The following is a 17,531-nucleotide window of genomic DNA, read 5'->3' on the forward strand; positions in this document are numbered from 1 at the left end:
AAATTGGGACACACTCCCTGCCCTTTCTTTCCAACCAGAGATACGGTGAGAATAGAGGAACTCCTCAAAATGTCACCTCCTCCTTGAAGCCTTCCATATCAGACAGAATTAAAGGGAATTGAAATCCTCCCCACCTCCTTCCATCTCTCCCAGGCTAAACATGCAATATTAACCACCAATTCGCTCGTTGATTGATTGATTCCACATGCATGTTCAGTGCTGGTCTGCCCTCCTGTCTACACGTCCTTTCTGTCTTGTCTGCAAAACTCCTCTGAAGTGGGCTGTGCCTGCCTCCTTGCTCTGAATGGCATGGAGAGTCTAGCAGAGGAGGCCTCTGACTGAGGGATGGCTCTGGGCTCCAGGTGAGAAACGAAGGTCCCATGGAATCCCAGATGGATCAGAACTTAATGAGGGCTTCCCTGGTGGTGCAGTGCTTAAGAATCTGCCTGCCAATGCAAGGGACACAGGTTTGAGCCCTGGCCCAGGAAGATCCCACATGCCACAGAGCAACTAAGCCCGTGTGCCACAACTACTAAGCCTGAGCTCTAGAGCCTGCAAACCACAACTACTGAGCCCACGTGCCACAACTACTGAAGCCTGCATGCCTAGAGCCCGTGCTCTGCAACAAGAGAAGCCACGACAATGAGAAGCCAGCACACCGCAACAAAGAGTAGCCCCTGCTCACCACAACTAGAGAAAGCTGGCACACAGCAACAAAGACCCAACACAGCCAAAAATAAATAAATAAACAAGTAAATTTATAAAAAAAAGAAAAAAAGAACTTAATGAGACTGAGAAAAGTAAGTTTTGGGGGAGATCAGAGATGGGTAAAGCACTTTGAAAAGTGAAAAGAGGGCATTCCCTGGTGGTCCAGTGGTTAGGACTCTGGGCTCTCACTGCCGAGGGCTGGGGTTCAATCCCTGGTCAGGGAACTAAGATCCTGCAAGCTGTGCAGTGCAGCCAAAAAAAGAAAGAAAGAAAAAGTAAAAGAAAAAAAAAGTGAAAGTGAAAAGAACTATGAAAATGGGAGAAAGTCTTAGTCTCTGGACAAGGGCACAAAACAATAAGAGAGGGAGATGGGGAGGGGGGTTAGTTTAGCTTTGATGAATGCTAAGTTTTGCAGTCAGAAAATCTAGAAGGAAGCTAGTTTAATTTTAGGAAGCATGGAAGTTCTGTGTCAGTTTCCAAAATAACATTTTATTTTGGATTACACAAGGGCAAGGGATGTGTGTGCATGTGTGTGTGTGTGTGTGCTTTCCACTCTCATTTTTTTCAGGGCTTGGGGCTGCTAAGGTTTTAATTCAATGCTAGGCATACCTCAACTTCAAATGGAATAAGCCCAGCTCTTCTGCTCCATCACCCCCTCTCCCCACCACCTACCCCCTCTCTCTATCATCTGCCTAATCAGGTCTCCCCCTCCAAGACCCACCCCACGACGGCCCCAAACCGGTCCAGCTTCTGTGAACCTCCAGTCTCCAGCCTCTCTGCGCACTTTGAATTATGACCCCATCACCTGTGAATACCTGCGCCCTTCCTGCTCTTGCCATCCTCCACCAAATGCCCAGCTGCCAAGGGACATTGAGTGTCCCGTGTTTTGGACTTCACTGCCTTTTCAAAACTTACCCCTCCTGGGCTCCATTCCATCTACACCAAAGCCCCGGATGACACATGTATTGTAGGGGAGGGGCAGATATTCTAGTCTTTCCATCCTAGATTGCACTTTAAGACACTCTTGGGGAATTCGCCTCTCACAGAAAGAATGTTCTGTCTGGGACTTCCCTGGTGGTCCAGTGGTTAAGACTCTGCACTCCCAACGCAAGGGGCACAGGTTCAGGGAACTAAGATCCCGCATGCTACACTGTACAGCCAAAAAAAAAAAAAAGTTCTGTCTAACAGGGGAATTTCGTAGCACTGGAGGAGACCAAAAGGGAGACATTTATTATCACTAACATGTAGTTAGTGATAATATAATCGACACCAGTAACTGCACAACTGTTAGGTTCCAGGCACTATGCTAGGTGTATTACATTCTTATCTAATTCCAACAACCCTATGAGGCAAGTGTAATTATCATCATAATAAAGACAACAAAATTAACCGAGTACTTACATGCTAAGCAGTTCACCTGGATTGTCTTGTATAATACATAACCTGTGAGGTAGGTGCTATTGCTGCTCCATTTTCCAAACGAGGGAACCAAGGCATAGATCAGCTAAGTAAGTTGTCACACAGCTATTAAAATAAGGGGTCTGAAAAAAAAAATAAATAAAATAAGGGGTCTGAACCTCAGAGAGGTTAAGTAACATGCCCATCTTTACCCAGCAAACAAGCAACGGAGAAACGTCTATGTTTTCCCCACTACATGCTCACCATGCCTCCTCCTGGGGCAATGGAAAATGCCAGGTTGAGGTGACCAAGAACTGCTGGGGTGGAGATAGGGGTGGGACTTTGTCAGCTCCAGACATCAGCATACCCCTGAGACAGAGGGTGTCCAGAAATGCTCCAGGACCCCAACTCCAGCCACCTGCCGAAAGTCCCTGGGTTTGCTGGCCTCTCCCAGTAATCCTTCCCTCCCTCCTGCCCATCTGGCTCATTAGAATCACAGCACCCCATTGGAATGCTGCCTCCTCCAGGAAGCCTCCTGGATAGCTTTAACCCAGAGCCATCTGAACTTCTCCGGAACATTGTCCACTCACTTGGCTGTCCTGTTCATCCTTGGGGTAGGTACTGCCATCTGGCCTCCCCCACCAGGTACTGAGTTCCTTTAGACTCTAACGCCTAACACATGATCAGTGCTCAGAGAATTCTTTTTGAAGGAATACATGCTGCACTGGGGACTCCCCTGGGTCACTGGGGTCATGAATTTCAGTGCCACTGGTGAGGGGTGATGGAGAGGGAGGGTAGGAAATACAAATGCGTGACAAACCCAGGTGCAGAGATGAGGGAGTGGTGAGCTCTGTGGCAAACTAGAGCCTGCATGCTCCCGAGGGGCTTACCATCACATTCAGGTGCGCCCACTCCCCGCAGATGGCCGGGACCTATTCTCGCCCTGACCACCCTCACTTCCTTTCCCTTTCTCTAGCTTTATTTTCCTACTCTGTGCATATCGCTTTAAATCATACACTACATACTACTTATTATATTTAACACGTCTCCCCTCACAATGTGAAGTACCTAAGGGCAGAGATTTTGCTTTTTTTTTCCCCCTGATGGTTAGCATTTTTTAGCAATAAAGTATTTTCGAGTAATTTTTATTGGAGTATAGTTGATCTACAATGTTGTGTTAGTTTCTGCTGTACAACAAAGTGAATCAGTTATACATATAGATATATCCACTTTTTTTTAAGATTCTTTTCCCATATGGGTCATTACGGAGTATTGAGTAGAGTTCCCTGTGCTCTACGGTAGGTTCTTATTAGTTACCTATTTTAGATAGTAATGTGTACATGTCAATCCCAATCTCCCAATTTATCCGCCCCCCCGCCCCCATTTTGCCTGCTTTGTACTCTGGTACAGTCCAACCTCTCATCAGTGCCCTGCACAATAGACAGGTGTTGAATAAATCCTATTTATAAATCCAAGACAGTTCTTTGCAAGTCTGCAGTGAACAGAGCTGCCCCAGGGCCCGCTGCAGTGTCCAGGCTTCCGGAAGCATTCAGGGTTCAAGGCAGGAAGGGTGAAGGCTTTGGGGGTCACAACGAACGAGCCCCGCAAAGAGCCCTCAGGAGGTGGTCTGGTCTGTCTTGGTGACAGCAGGGCCAACTAGAAGCAGGGCAGGAGGGTTAGTGCCTACCCTGGGGTCAATGGGGCATTTCTGGGCGAAGCTGATGTGGGGTGGGGGGGGTTATGGGTGGGATGGTGGTGGAGGAGGGGCACTCACTCCAGAGCACCCCCCCCCCCGCGCCAAACACACACTAGCGCCAGACGTACCCACAATACACGCCCCCGCATGTACCAGAAGACGCAGGATTAAGAGAGGGCAGAAACAGATGAGGCCGGAAGAATGTCCTAAAAAGTAGGGAAAGGGCAAAGAGGGGGAGGGGAGAGACACCCCGGAGTCTACGGTGCTCCCGCTGGAGGGCTGGGAAGGAGGGTGCAAGGGAGGTGCTCTCTGCACCCGCCCGCCGCAAAGCTCTTCTGCCTCCGCACCACCGAGCACCCCCTCGGAGGAGGGCGCCGGCCTGCGAGTTGGGGGGGCTGCGTGTCTCCCCCGACCCGCCCCCGCACCTCCTAAGCAGGTTGCAGCCGCCTCAGCAGCCGCAGCGCTTTCACCTGCGCAGCCCTGCGCCGCGCCGCCATTGGCTCGCTAAAAATGCCTCGCTAATCTGCGCCCATCTGTGCGCGCCTCCTCCCTCCGCCTCCTCCTCCTCCTCGGCTCTGACCTTCCTCCTTAGCGCAGCCCCTGCGAGATCTGGAGGGACGCGGTGGCGGCGACGGCGGCGCAGCCTCTCTTCCCCCGGGAAGTCGTCCGGGCTTGAGGCCGGGTCCCCGACGCCCCGTTTGGCCCCGCGGCGCCGCGGATGGTGCCGGGCGCGCCTGCCCCCAGGTAGGAGGTCTGGCCCTTGGCTATAGGGTGGGGAGGGAGGGCTCCAGTCAGGGGGTGCGTGTGTGCGGTGGGCGCAGAGACTGACAGGGGAGAATTGGACAGTTACTTGAAGAGAGGTGAGCGCGCGGCCGGGGGTGCTTTGCAAACGCCGGGGTTCGCGGGCATCACCCGGGTAGTATCAGGGTATCCCTAAGCTGGGCCCCCTGGGAGAGGGACCTGGCGGAGACCTTTACCTGGGGGAAAACGCAAGAAATAGATTCCTTGGGAAGGTGGGACGCACGCCCTGGGTCCTGTCCGAGTCTCTGGCCTGGCTTGTTCCGGTACCAGCAGGGTGGGTCGGCTGATGCCAGCTTGGTGCGTAGGCTATTTGTGGACCAGAGTGGGCTGGGGAGAAGCACAGCAGCTGATGCGTGCCCTACGTCCTGTCCGGTTTACAATTAAAGGTATTTTCTTCTGTCCGTCTACCCCTTCCCCCACAGTTGGATGGGAGGGGGGAAGAGGAACAGGAGGTGACGATGAATGGCCCGCAGATGCAGCAGAAGCCAGGGTCTGTCTGGCACTGCCCTCCTCCCCACCCCCGGGCCACTTGCTGCCTGTTAGAACTCTCTCCCCTCCTTATTTTTGCTTTAGGGGAGGCCATGAAGAGATTAAAAGGTCATCAGGGCGTGAGAGACACAGAGACAAACCACAGAGCTTGGCCAGACCAAATTTCAAGCGCCAGCTGCCCCCCACACTCCACTGCCCAGCTCTGCACCCCACGTGCAGTGACACACATGGATGCTTTTCTCTGGGCACAACCATAAATAACTCACGTTGTCCCCGCTCTGGCATGGCGGGTGTGCAAAAAGAACTGTCAGTGATTTGGGAGGTTCTGTCCCTCACCCAGCTGGCCTTCCCATAACAGGTCCATAAGCCACTCACAAGCCCCCCCTCCAGGCAGCTTCCTGATACCCCAGGTGAGATCCTTGCCTCCTGCCCTGCATTCTCCAGCCTAGTCTGCCTGTGGCTTGGTTACTTATGCCTTGTCTGTCGCCCACTGCACTGGAAGTGCTTTAGGGTAGGAATGTGTCTCATTTATCTGTCATCGCCCCTGTACCTGACCAGGGTCTGGCACCACGTAAATGTGGGATGAGTGAATGAATCAACCTGAACTCTGAGAAATAGCTGGCAACCTGAAGGAGGAGGGTGAGCCTATCGTGAGCTTTCCTCCCATCCCCCAGGACCGAAGAGCTACCCAAAACAGACACTCCCATTCAGGCCCTTCCTGGGCCTAGAAGTGATGCGCATCTATGGCATTCAGAGATAAACATTGCAGTCCTGAGGGCTCCAAAGGGTCTTTTTGGGCCCCTGGTATGAGTCCCTGGCTGGTCCAGGCTTGGTGGAAGGCCCTGGTGAAGGTCTGGCTTTCCTCGGGCCCCTGGGTTGGCACTTTTCTCCTGGGGTGCTAAGCTCACTCCAGGGTCTCTGTCTCTGTCCCAGCCCTTGGGAGGGTCCCGGTCAGTATCAGGGCGTCTGTGAGACCCAAGCCAGATCATCTTCAGCCTCTGAGGTCCTCATAGCGAGCTCTGAATAGACCTTAAGATTGTGTGGAGGAGCCGACCCAGGCCAGAAGAGGAGGCTGCCAGCAAGGGTTCTGGCCCAGCCACAAGGCTCTGTCTGTGACAGGGACCTCCTCAGAGCTTCCCCAGCCCTTGTTGCTCCTTTGACAGCCATGCTGATAAAATATCTGCAAGATGTTCTTATTCTTATCTCACAGAGGGGCAGACTGAGGCCCAGAGAGGGTCAGCAGCAGAGCCAGGGCCAGCACTCAGCTCCTGGCCCCAAGTCCTGGGCTCGAGGGAGCTGGGGTGAGGCCCCAGACCCAGGTCAGAGTGTCTAGTTGTCCTCAGTCCCGTCTGGCTCTGTCCTGGCCCCTAGTAATGGAGAGTGAGGGCGTGTTGCTTCAGGGCTAGTGGGGGGAGGTGGAGGATGGTTAGGTTAGTGCCTGCAAGTGGTTGGCCCTGGTGGCCTTTCGGGGAGGGATACAGTAAAAACAGTAGAAACTAACAGTGCACAGCATCTGCCACGTGTCAGAAGGAAACTATTTTTCATGAATGGAGTCATTCAGTCTTCACATTAGCCCAATGAGGTAGGTACTACTGTTACCCCATTTTACAGATGAGGAGACTGAGGCACAGAGAGGTCATCTATCCAAGGTCACACGGTTTGAAATTGGAGGAGCTAGGATTTGAGCCTAGGCTCCAGAGTCCTTCATTCCCTAATACATTCCCTAATGCAAGAGCAAGAGGGCTGTGGACCTTACTGCTGAATGGCTCATCTCTGCGGAGACACAGGTTTCAGGTACTCTGTGGCTAAAGTCCCCACATGTTAGGTAGCGTGTGCATGATTGAGTGTGACTGTGATGGTTTCGGATGCCCAGAATAATAACACCCATAGTAGTGGGGCTCTTTGGGCACCTACTGTGTGGCAGGCAGAAATCTTTATAAGATGCACATCTGAGTCCGTCACTCCCCTGCCTTCATTGCATCCTTCATTGGCTCCCCATTGCCCTGAGCACAAAGTGCAGTCTCCCTCCTGTGGCCCCGCTGCCCTCCGCAAGCCTGAGTTTCCTCTCCCTTCTCACCCCACCTCTGCCCTCAGCTGCTCTGAACTTTCAGTTCCTCAAATAAATCACACTTCTCTTACCTGCAGGCCTTTGCACAGGCTGATCCCCTGCCTAAAACACGCTCCCTCCCCCCTCCTCCCTACCCATTCCTCCTCACCCTCAGGAGTCTGCTGAAACTTTTCTTCCTTCCAGAAGCTTCCATGAATTCCTCCTCCCCACACGTAGCTCACCTCACCTCACACAATATCCTTTCTGGCTTTTCATTCCTCACACCCACCCCCAGCTGTGGAGTCCTTCTGGGCAGGGTCTGTGTCCTGTTCCCAGAGTCCCCAGTGCCTAGCACACAGTAGCCTAGCTCCTACTTGTGGGATGAGTTAGCAAATATTGGTCCCCCTCATACACTTTCTCTCCTCACCAATTTCAGGACTTTTTAGCATTCTCCTCCCAAGAGGAGCTAAGGACCCCTTCAGAATTTGCCTATAACACCCCCAGCAAGGATGGGCTGGTGGTGGAAAGCCTTCAGTGGAGAAGTGAAACTGCTTGTGGGCCTGGCAGGACAGGGGAGGCATTGGGGTGGGAGTTGGCTGATCTGGGGGAAGTCCTCCCTGGGGAAGCAGGTAGGAGGGAGGGGGGAGGAGTGGGCGAGTCAGATAGGAGGAGGGCTGCTTGGTTTGGTTTTACATTTTTCTTAAAGAAAAAAAAGGCTTTTATTATTATTATTTTTTTACATCTTTATTAGAGTATAATTGCTTTACAATGGTTATTGGGTTTTTTTTAATTACCAAAGTAACATGTGCCTGTGTGGAAAATCTAGAATGTACTAGAAAGCCAAATTAGAAAAAACTATTAGCTAGCACCAGACCTACCCACTTGTGGGCACTTTGTGGCTGGTTTCTAGCCAGGGACCTGTGGACCGGAAGGGGGAGGTGGGGACTGGGGTCTGGTGGGGCAGGTGAGGGTCCAGGACTGGGACTTATGCGGGCAGGGGAGTGGTCCTCGGACCTGTGCATAGCAGAGGAAGGAAGCAGGACGGGTGGAAAGAGAAGTGGAGTTCTGGGAATTCCCTGGTGGCCCAGTGGTTAGGACTCCACGCTTCCACTGCAGGGGGCACGGGTTCATTCCCTGGTTGGGGAACTAAGATCCTGCATGCCATGCAGCGTGGCCAAACTAACTAACTAACTAAATAAATAGATAGATAGATAGATTTTTAAAAAGTGGAGCTCTGATGCAGGCCCAAAAGGGAACCCCAGGGCGCTCTGGAGCTGGAGGGGCCCTTCCCAGTCGCTTTGGAATGGTTGGGCCTTAGGACCTCAGCATCCTTTCAGCACTGGGTGTGGCCCACGGTGTGCCCTTAGGCAGGTGGCTCTGCAGCAGCTGCCATCCCTGAAGGGGCTGCCACCTGAGGGTCATGTGCTGACTGCACCCCCAACAGAAAGGATGGGTGGGAAGGCGGGAGGTGGGCCGAATGGAGAAGACCAGCAGGAAGCTGGCCCCAGGTGGCTCTGGGGAGACAGGAACTCTAATGCCAAGGAAGTTGGTAGGGCATCTCTGGGTGGGGAGCCTGTCAGTGGGGGTTGGGGGATGCCTGTGGAGACCTCGAGCTTGGGTGTGGGGGTAGCAGGATGCCTAAAGACTGGGAGGGCAGAGGGGGCCTCAGCTCCTATTTATTTATTTAAAATTGAGAATTATGTGGGGGTTTTTTTTGCATTTAATATTCGTTTGTTTGCCCCCAGTCTTAGTTGCAGCACGTGTGCTGCTTAGTTGCGGCTCACCAGCTCCTTAGTTGTGGCATGCTGGCTCCTTACTTGTGGCATGCAAACTCTTAGTTGCAGCATGCATGTGGGATCTAGTTCCCTGACCAGGGATGGAACCCGGGCCCCCTGCATTGGGAGCACGGAGTCTTAACCACTGCGCCACAAGGGAAGTCCCTCGGCTCCTATTCTAAAGTTACTTGAGACTTCTCTGGCCGTCTGGTGGTTAAGACTCCGTGCTCCCAATGCAGGGGGCTCAGGTTCGATCCCTGGTCGGGGAACTAAGATCCCACATGGCATGTGATGTGGCCAAAAAAATAAAAATTACTTGATATTGGGACACTCCTGGTGGCGTGGTGATTTAGAATCGGCCTTCCAATGCAGGGGACACAAGTTCGATCCCTGGTCTGGGAAGATCCCACATGCTGCGGAGCAACTAAGCCCGTGTGCCATAACTACTGAGCCTGCACTCTAGAGCCCACGAGCCACAACTACTGAGCCCGTGTGCCACAGCTACTGAAGCCCGCTCGCCTAGAGCCTGTGCTCCGCAACAAGAGAAGCCACCGCAATGAGAAGCCCACGTACCGCAATGAAGAGTAGCCCCTGCTTGCTGCAACTAGAGAAAGCCCGTGCGCAGCAACAAAGACCCAACGCAGCCAAAAATAAATAAATAAAATATAAATAAATTTATGAAAAAAATTAAAAATTACTTGATATTTAAATACTGGGTGGGGGCTGTGGTCGGCTTGCCAGATAAACTCAGTTAAATTTGACTTTCAGATAACCAACAAATTTGGTGGTTATCTGAAATTTTTTTTTTAGTATAAGTATGTCCCAAATAGTGCATGGGACATAGTTGTACTAAAATTTTTTTTTTAATATTTATTTATTGGGAGAGCAGAGTCCCAACCATGTTGTTTATCTGAAAGTCAGATTTAACTGAGTGTCCTATATTTTCATTTGTTAAATCTGGCTACCCTAGACTGGGCTGGGGGGCTGGGGGGCTGGGGGGAGGTGGAGAGAGAGAGGGAGGGAGCCTAGGGGTCCTAATTTTCTCTTCTTTAGTTTTGGGGGAAAGGTCAATGGATACTTGTTTGAAGTTGACAGTTTAAAAAAATTAACATGTCCATTATTAGAAATGAATGAGATTTTTAAAATTTTACATCTGTAAATGTTTGGACCTGTAAAATCTTTTTTAATTAATTAAATTTTGGCTGTGTTGGGTCTTCGTTGCTGCATGCGGGCTTTCTCTAGTTGCAGCAAGCGGGGGGCTACTCTTTGTTGCGGTGCATGGGCTTCTCATTGCGGTTGCTTCTCTTGTTGCGAAGCATGGGCTGTAGGCGGGCGGGCTTCAGTATTTGCAGCACGTGGGCTCAGTAGTTGAGGTGCATGGGCTGTAGAGCGCAGGCTCAGTAGTTGTGGCCCATGGGCTTAGTTGCTCCATGGCATGTGGGATCTTCCCGGATCAGGGTTTGAACCCGTGTCCCCTGCATTGGCAGGCGGATTCTTAACCACTGTGCCACCAGGGAAGTCCCTGCACCTGTAAAATTTTGCATTTATTTCTGTTCAGTGTCCAGAGAGTAACTCCCCATTTGTGGATTTTGGCTCCCCAGTGCTGCTCAGAAATAATAAACCGATCCATCCCATTATTTATTCAGGAGGGACAAAGGAGATTTGATGATCAAGGGTGGAGTCACTAAATAAGACTAATCCATTGTGGAAATGAAAGTCATCATCGTAATAAAGCTCTTAGGTGGCAGAGGGTGTGGGAAACTGGAACTCTCCCATCAGCTGGAGGATAGGTCGGCACTCCCTCTTTGGCAGTAGCCACGAAAGTTTTAACCTGGCAGTTCCACGTCCCAGGATTTCTCCTACAGGCACCCCCTTAGTAGGATACAGAGAGCTGGGTGGAATGGTCTGTGTGGCAAAACTAAACGTCCGTCAGGAAGGCTGGTGACATATTAGGACCTCGCGAGATGCTGTGACTTTGGCAGCTGTTCATTCTTTCATTTGGTCAGTGAATGTGGACTGAATGTTTTCTGTGTGCTGGGGACCCAGAGAAAAGAATGGGCAGAGCTTAACATCAGGGTGGAAAGATGGTCAGAACGTATTGGCAAGTCAAAGCAAGTAGCTTTGTAGAACAATGTGTATAGTATGATCCCACTTAACGAAATATACATATGTATGTTGTGTTCACATTTGCGTAAAAATGTCGAGAAGGCTGCACACCTGATGGTTATTAGAGCTTATCTCTGGGGCAGGTATTGGGAGGTCAAATGCCAGGCAAGAGGGGGAATATTTCCTCTTTATTTTAGCGCCCTGTGCTATTTGCGTTGTTTTTTTTTTTTTTAATAAATTTATTTATTTATTTATTTTTGGTGGTGTTGGGTCTTTGCTGCTGTGCGCGGGCTTTCTCTAGTTGCGGACAGTGGGGGCTACTCTTCGTTGCGGTGCGCGGGCCTCCCACTGCTGCGGCTTCTCTTGTTGCAGAGCACGGGCTATAGGCGCACGGGCTTCAGTAGTTGTGGCATGAGGGTTCAGTAGTTGTGGCTCTCGGGCTCTAGAGCACAGGCTCAGAAGCTGTGGCTCACGGGCCCAGCTGCTCCGCGGCATGTGGGATCCTCCCGGACCAGGGCTCGAACCCGTGTCTCCTGCACTGGCAGGCGGATTCCCAACCACTGAGCCACCAGGGAAGTCCCTGTTTGCGTTTTATACAACAAACATCATTGCTCCTACAAAACGTCATTAAAACTCTACTTCATAATACCTGGGATTTTTCTTGGAAATCTAAAAAAAGTGAGCGTTTGAATTGCACTCCCCTCAAATGCCAATTTGATGCCATTTGAGTTGGATGCTGCCACTTGGGTTTGAAGAGTTTTTATTTGTGGCTGGTTTCTCACTGGTTTCCTCATGGGCTTGTTTCTCCTCTCCTTCCTCCGCCCAATCCTGGGGTGGATGAAAACTGGTGGGATGGAAAAGGAGTTAAGTGTGGGTATCAGGAGGGCACAGAGAAGGGAGGCAGGCCCTGGACAGCAGTGCCAGGGGGCTTGAGGGGGCCGAGATCCTCTGACCTGTGCCAGGCACTGTTCTATTTATTCATGTTTATTAACTCATTTAGTCATCTCAGTAACTTTATGAGGTTATCCCATTTTACAGATGTGGAAACTGAGGTTAAGTGACGTGGCTGAGGTCACACTGGCTGGCAAGTAAGTGGCTGAGGTAGGATTCACACCCATGCAGTCTGGATCCAGAGGCTGTGCTCTTAACCTGGAGGCCACAGCCCTTCTCGTTAGGGGGTGGAGATGACCACGCTCAGAGAAGAGAGTCCTTGGCAGGCCCTGCTCCCTAAGGCTGGGGGTGATTGATCATGGCAGGTCTTCGGCAGGAGTAGACCTGGAGGGAAAAGATGGTAGATCCAGAGCGGTGGACACTGGGGCAGGGGAGGAATCAGCACAGGAACCCAAAGGAAGAAGGGGGAGATGGGGTTGGTGGGGCAGGTGCTGGATAGTTTAGGTGATTGGCCTCATTGGCCTGGCTGGGGCAGGTGGCCCAGGGCTCTCCCTGCTCCTTGCAGGGCCTGGCAGAGGCCCAGCATCCCTAGGCCCACTCTGCCCCACATGGGCCTTCTCTGGGGCCACACACCCTATCCCTGGCCTGCCTGTGTCCAGCCTTGACTGGCCTCCCGAGAGGAGAGACAGCTGAGGTGGGGCAGGAGCCAGGGCTGGGTGTCCGGAGGCCCAGGGTGAGGTCCTGTACCTGACACTGACATACGGAGGGGCCTTGGGACATTCAACACCCCCCACCCTTGGACTTGGTTTCCTCCTCTTTTATTTTTAAACTTTTTATCATGGAAAAATATAAGCATTTACAAAAGCAGAGAGAATAGTGTCATAAACCATCATGTACCTACCACTCAGCTTCAAATGCTATCAACTCACGGCCAGTCTGTTGTGCCCCCCGCCCTGGAATAATTCAAATCCCAGGCACCATTTCATCATAAGTATATCAAGATAAATCTCTAAAAGATGAGGACTTTTCCTAACATCATCACAATCCCATCATCACACCTAAGAAGAAGCCATTTCTTTATATCATCAAATACCCACTCAGCATTCACATTCCCAGTTGTCACAGACATGTCTTTTCTTTACATCTAGTTTGACTCAAGATCCAAATCAGGTCCACACACAGTGTGATTGGTTGATAAGTCTTAGTCTCTAGTAATCCATACTTTCCCCCCTCCATCCTTTTCTTTGTCCTTGGCAATTTACCTGTTGGAGAAGCCAGGTTGTTTGTCTCATAGGATTTCCCACAGTCTGGATTTTGTGGATTGCATCCCCATGGTGCAGTTTAACATGTTCCTCTGTCCCCTCTGTAAATTGGTAGTTGGGGTCATCCCTCTTCTGACCCCTCCTTGTGCAGTCACCCATAAATCCTCCAGCTCTATCTTCAAGGCACCCAGAATCCCACCACTTCTCACCACCTACACTGCTGCCCTCCCTCTAAGCCCCCACCATTTCTCTCCTGGATCATTGCAGCAGCCTCTAACTGGTCTCCGTGCACCCCCCTTGCCCCAGCAGCTAAAGAGATCCTTATAAAACCTAAATGTGATCATATCCCTCCTCTGCTCAAAACTTCAATGACTCCCTCTTATTTGGAATAAAACCTAAAGTCCTATAACAGGTCCTACAAGGCCCTATGTGATCTGGCTGTCCAGTACCTCTGACCTCATGTCATGTCATTCCCTCTTCACTGGGCTCCTAGCCATTTTTTGGGCATATCAAATATCCTCCTGCCTCAGGGCCTTTGCACTGCTCTTCCCTGTGCCTGGCCTCAGAGGTCCACTTGGCACATCCCTGCACATGTCATCTCCTCAGAGAGGCCTTCCCAGAGCACCTCATCTAAAACAGCCCCTGTTATTCTCCATCCCCTGACCCTGAGCTCTTTTCCATCATAGCGCTTATGCATCCCTCGTGTTAGAGTCTCGTTAGTTTCTGGGCTGTCTCCCCTACCTGCCTGTGAGTCCCATGAGGGCAGGGCGGCACGACTCTGCCCACAGAGCAGACCTCCTCTGCCACTTAGATCCCTCCCTGTCAGCTCCTCTCCTTCCAGCATTTCCTGGAAAATAAAACAACCCTGTACTTGCGCGTGGCACTTCATGGTTTACAAAATACTTCCTGTCTTAGGTCAGATTCCTTGGAAGCCATACCTAGGACAGAGATTCCTGGGTCACTGGTTTCCTTCAGGCATGCACACGGAAGGGAGAGAGGGCGCCTGATGGGGCCAGGAAGGAGCTGGAGAAAGATATGCTTTCAGCTAAGTCTAGCTGTGATCCCACAGGGAGCTCTGGAGTGGGAGCAGCAAGTGCAGGGTTGGCCTTCCTTGAGGCAAGGGGCCAGGCCTTTGTACCCTCTTTATCAGGCCTAGGGGAGGGCATAACCTCCCAGGCACTTCTAGGTGAGGCTGCTCACCTATAAGCCGCCGTCAAAACACTAATTTGAAAAGATACATGCACCCCAGTGATCATAGAAGCATTATTTACCATAGCCAAGATATGGAAGCAGCCAAGGTGCCTATCAACAGACAAATGGGTAAAGAAGATGTGGTGTACACACACACACACACACACACACACACACACAATGGAATATTACTCAGCCATAAAAAAGAATGAAATTCTGCCATTTGCAGCCACATGGATGAGCCTAGAGAATATTATGCTTTGTGAAATAAAGTCAGAAAGAAAGACAAATATTGTATAATATCACTTAGGTGTGGAATCTAAAAAATAATACAAACAAATGTATACAGAAAACAGAAACAGACTCACAGATATAGAAAACAAACTAGTGGTTACCAGTGGGGAGAGGGAAGGGGGAGAGGCAAGATAAGGGCATGGGATTAAGAGATACAAACTACTATGTTTAAAATAGATAAGCAACAAGGATATATTATATAACACAGAATTACAGCCATTATCTTATAATGTCTTTTAATGGGGTATAAACTATACAAATACTGAATCACTATGCTGTACACCTGAAACTAATATTGTAAATCAACTATACTTCAATTAAAAAATAACATCTCTCAGGAGAAGGGGGCATCTGTGAGCCACCTGCAGCAGTTTGGGGATGGTACCCCATAGGATAAAGGGGTGCTGACAGTACCTCCTCCACCTTCATATCCATTTTCTGCTTTGAGCCCTGCCATTAGCCTATGAGGAAGGTATTTATTAATTAGCATTATTCCTATTTGATAGATGAGGAAGCTGACGTTGGGAGCAGGGATGACTTGCCTGGGGTTGGACAGTCAGGAGCAGGGCAGACCTGGGATTCGATTCATTCTTACTTGGGATCCCCTGATTAGTTGATAAATTGTCTTAGTGGCTACTGGATCATTGTTTTACTCTCATGCATTCATTCAGCAAATATGTATTGAGTGCTGTGTGCCCAGGCTGAACTGGGCACCGGCCATTCAGTGGTGAATGAAACCCACCTTGTCCTTGCCCCCTGGAGCTTTCACTCTGGATCTGCCGGCATTTAGCTGACCGCCCCTCCGGCCCCCTGCTTAACCCCTGTTGAGCCCTCAGCAGCCCCAGCTTCCATAATGACAGCATGTGATGTTTGTTGAGCACTTACTATGTGCTGGGCACTGTGTAAGGCTCTTTGTGTTGATGAGCTCGCTTCACCTTCCCAGCGCCCCGTTTTCAGATGGGTAAGTTGAGGCTGCAGAGGGGCCTAAGGCTCCTAGTCCCGGTCCCTCCATGAGTGTGTTATAGAGCCCTCTGAACACTGCTCTTTCCACTCCTGCCTCCCCTCCCACGGCCCCACCTACAGCGGGATATCTGGTGTCACCTCTATCAGCAGCTCCATCGGACACCAGGCTGCCACCGCCGCCTGCTCTCCGAGTGTAAGGTGACCAGCTGCCATCTCACCTGCCCCACTTGGCCCTGCCCCAGCTGGGGCACTTCTGATGGGAGGCCTCCTCACCATACAGGGCCCAGGATCCCTGCCTCTGCCCCCGTTCCCAGCACCTTTGTCACTGGCCCCGACTGACTGGGTGGCCCTTCAGCCAGCCCCAGCTGGGCCCGGGCATTGGGGGCCCCTCCCCCTCACACCAGCTGGCCCGGTAAGCTGCAAAGCTGGCTCAGGTGCCCCTGGACAGGGCCACAGGGGCGGGGTGGCAAATCACAGTGGGGCTTCCTTCCCTTCTCACCACTCCCCAAGCAGGGCCAAGACAAGCCCAGCCGGGAGAAATCAAGTCACGACATTTCCACCTGAGGGCTTGAGGTGTGGGGAGGGCCCCTCAGGCTGCCTTGGTGATGGGGATGTATGAAGCAGTAGAATGGGGGTGGGCACCCCAGCTTGCATCAGTTCCCTGCTCCTCCTAGTACCCCCTGACTGCCCCACCACCAGGCTGCTCTGAACCATTGCTCAGCTGTGCTGGGCCGTGATGGCTGGGCCTCTGTCCTTTACTTCAGGCCTGGAGGCTTCCTCCAGGGGCCATGCTAAGGAGGTGCCTCCCCCACCCCCCGCCCCCTTTGGCAGAATTCTGAGAATATTTGTGCAACCTTTGGAAACAAAATAGCATAGAAGGCGCATGCAGAGAAGCCCATCTCCCTGTTGGCATGGCCATTGGAGCGGTTAGTCTGCTCACAGCCTGGGCGCCGTGGCTGCGGTCAGCAGTGGGGATGCAGGGGCTGGAAGACGGGAGTAGCCCTGAGAGCCGTGGCCCTCCCGCCTTCGCTGCAAGTTAACGTCAGATTTCCAGCACATTTTTCTTCCCACCAGATGGTGAGTTTTCTAATTTGATCATTTCGTTTGCTGGACTTCTATAAAGAAATTTCCCTCTTTACCGATTTTGTTATTCTGAAATGTGGCATATACAGTACGGCAAAGGCTTGATTCTCTCCCTTCATCACTTTTTAGAGAAATGAGTTGGTGCTTTAGCAACCTCCAAAGGTGACCAGTGAGTAATATTCCTAGTTTTAAAATACAAAAGTATATAAAATAGGTTATACATTTTAACAAATTAATATAAAGCCAACACCCATGTCCCCACCATTTAGGTCAAAAATAGAGAATTGCTGCTGCTTCAAAAGACCCCCAGGGACCCTTCCCCACCACAAGCCCCTCTCTCTCCCTGGAAGGACCCACCATTCTAAATAGTTGGGGTTATTATCTGCTTTGTTTTTGGTTCTACCAGGTAAGTCTGCATCTAAAACCGAATAGAATAGTTCTTTCTGTCTCTTTTTGTTTGTTTTTTGTTTTTTTGCAGTACGCGGGCCTTTCGCCGCTGTGGCCTCTCCCGTTGTGGAGCACAGGCTCTGGACACGCAGGCTCAGTGGCCATGGCTCACGGGCCCAGCCGCTCCGCGGCATGTGGGATCTTCCCAGACCGGGGCACGAACCCGTGTCCACTTCATCGGCAGGCGGACTCTCAACCACTGTGCCACCAGGGAAGCCCTCTGTCTCTTTTTGAATTTTAATTAATGGAATTATGTATTCTTTTATGTCTTTTTTTGTTGTTGTTTTCAATCAACATTTTCTTTTTACCATGCATCTACATCGTTCTTTGTAGCGGTAGTCCTTTTGTTTTTTGGTTTGTTTTTTATTATTTATTTATTT

The 17,531-nt window shown here is 51.0% G+C and overlaps 1 protein-coding gene across 1 annotated transcript in view; it reads left to right on the forward strand.

Annotated features, from left to right (window-relative positions):
* Nucleotides 1–4,042: 4,042 nt before the first annotated feature.
* The window catches only part of PACSIN1 (protein kinase C and casein kinase substrate in neurons 1), a 64,673-nt gene continuing 51,184 nt past the window's right edge, over nt 4,043–17,531 (forward strand). The window contains exon 1 of the mRNA XM_004267708.4: nt 4,043–4,546. The gene's annotated coding sequence lies outside the window, so the exon portion shown is untranslated. The remainder of the gene's footprint in view (nt 4,547–17,531) is intronic.

The sequence above is a fragment of the Orcinus orca genome, chromosome 10, assembly GCF_937001465.1.
Source record: "Orcinus orca chromosome 10, mOrcOrc1.1, whole genome shotgun sequence".
Classification (NCBI taxonomy): Eukaryota; Metazoa; Chordata; class Mammalia; order Artiodactyla; family Delphinidae; genus Orcinus; species Orcinus orca.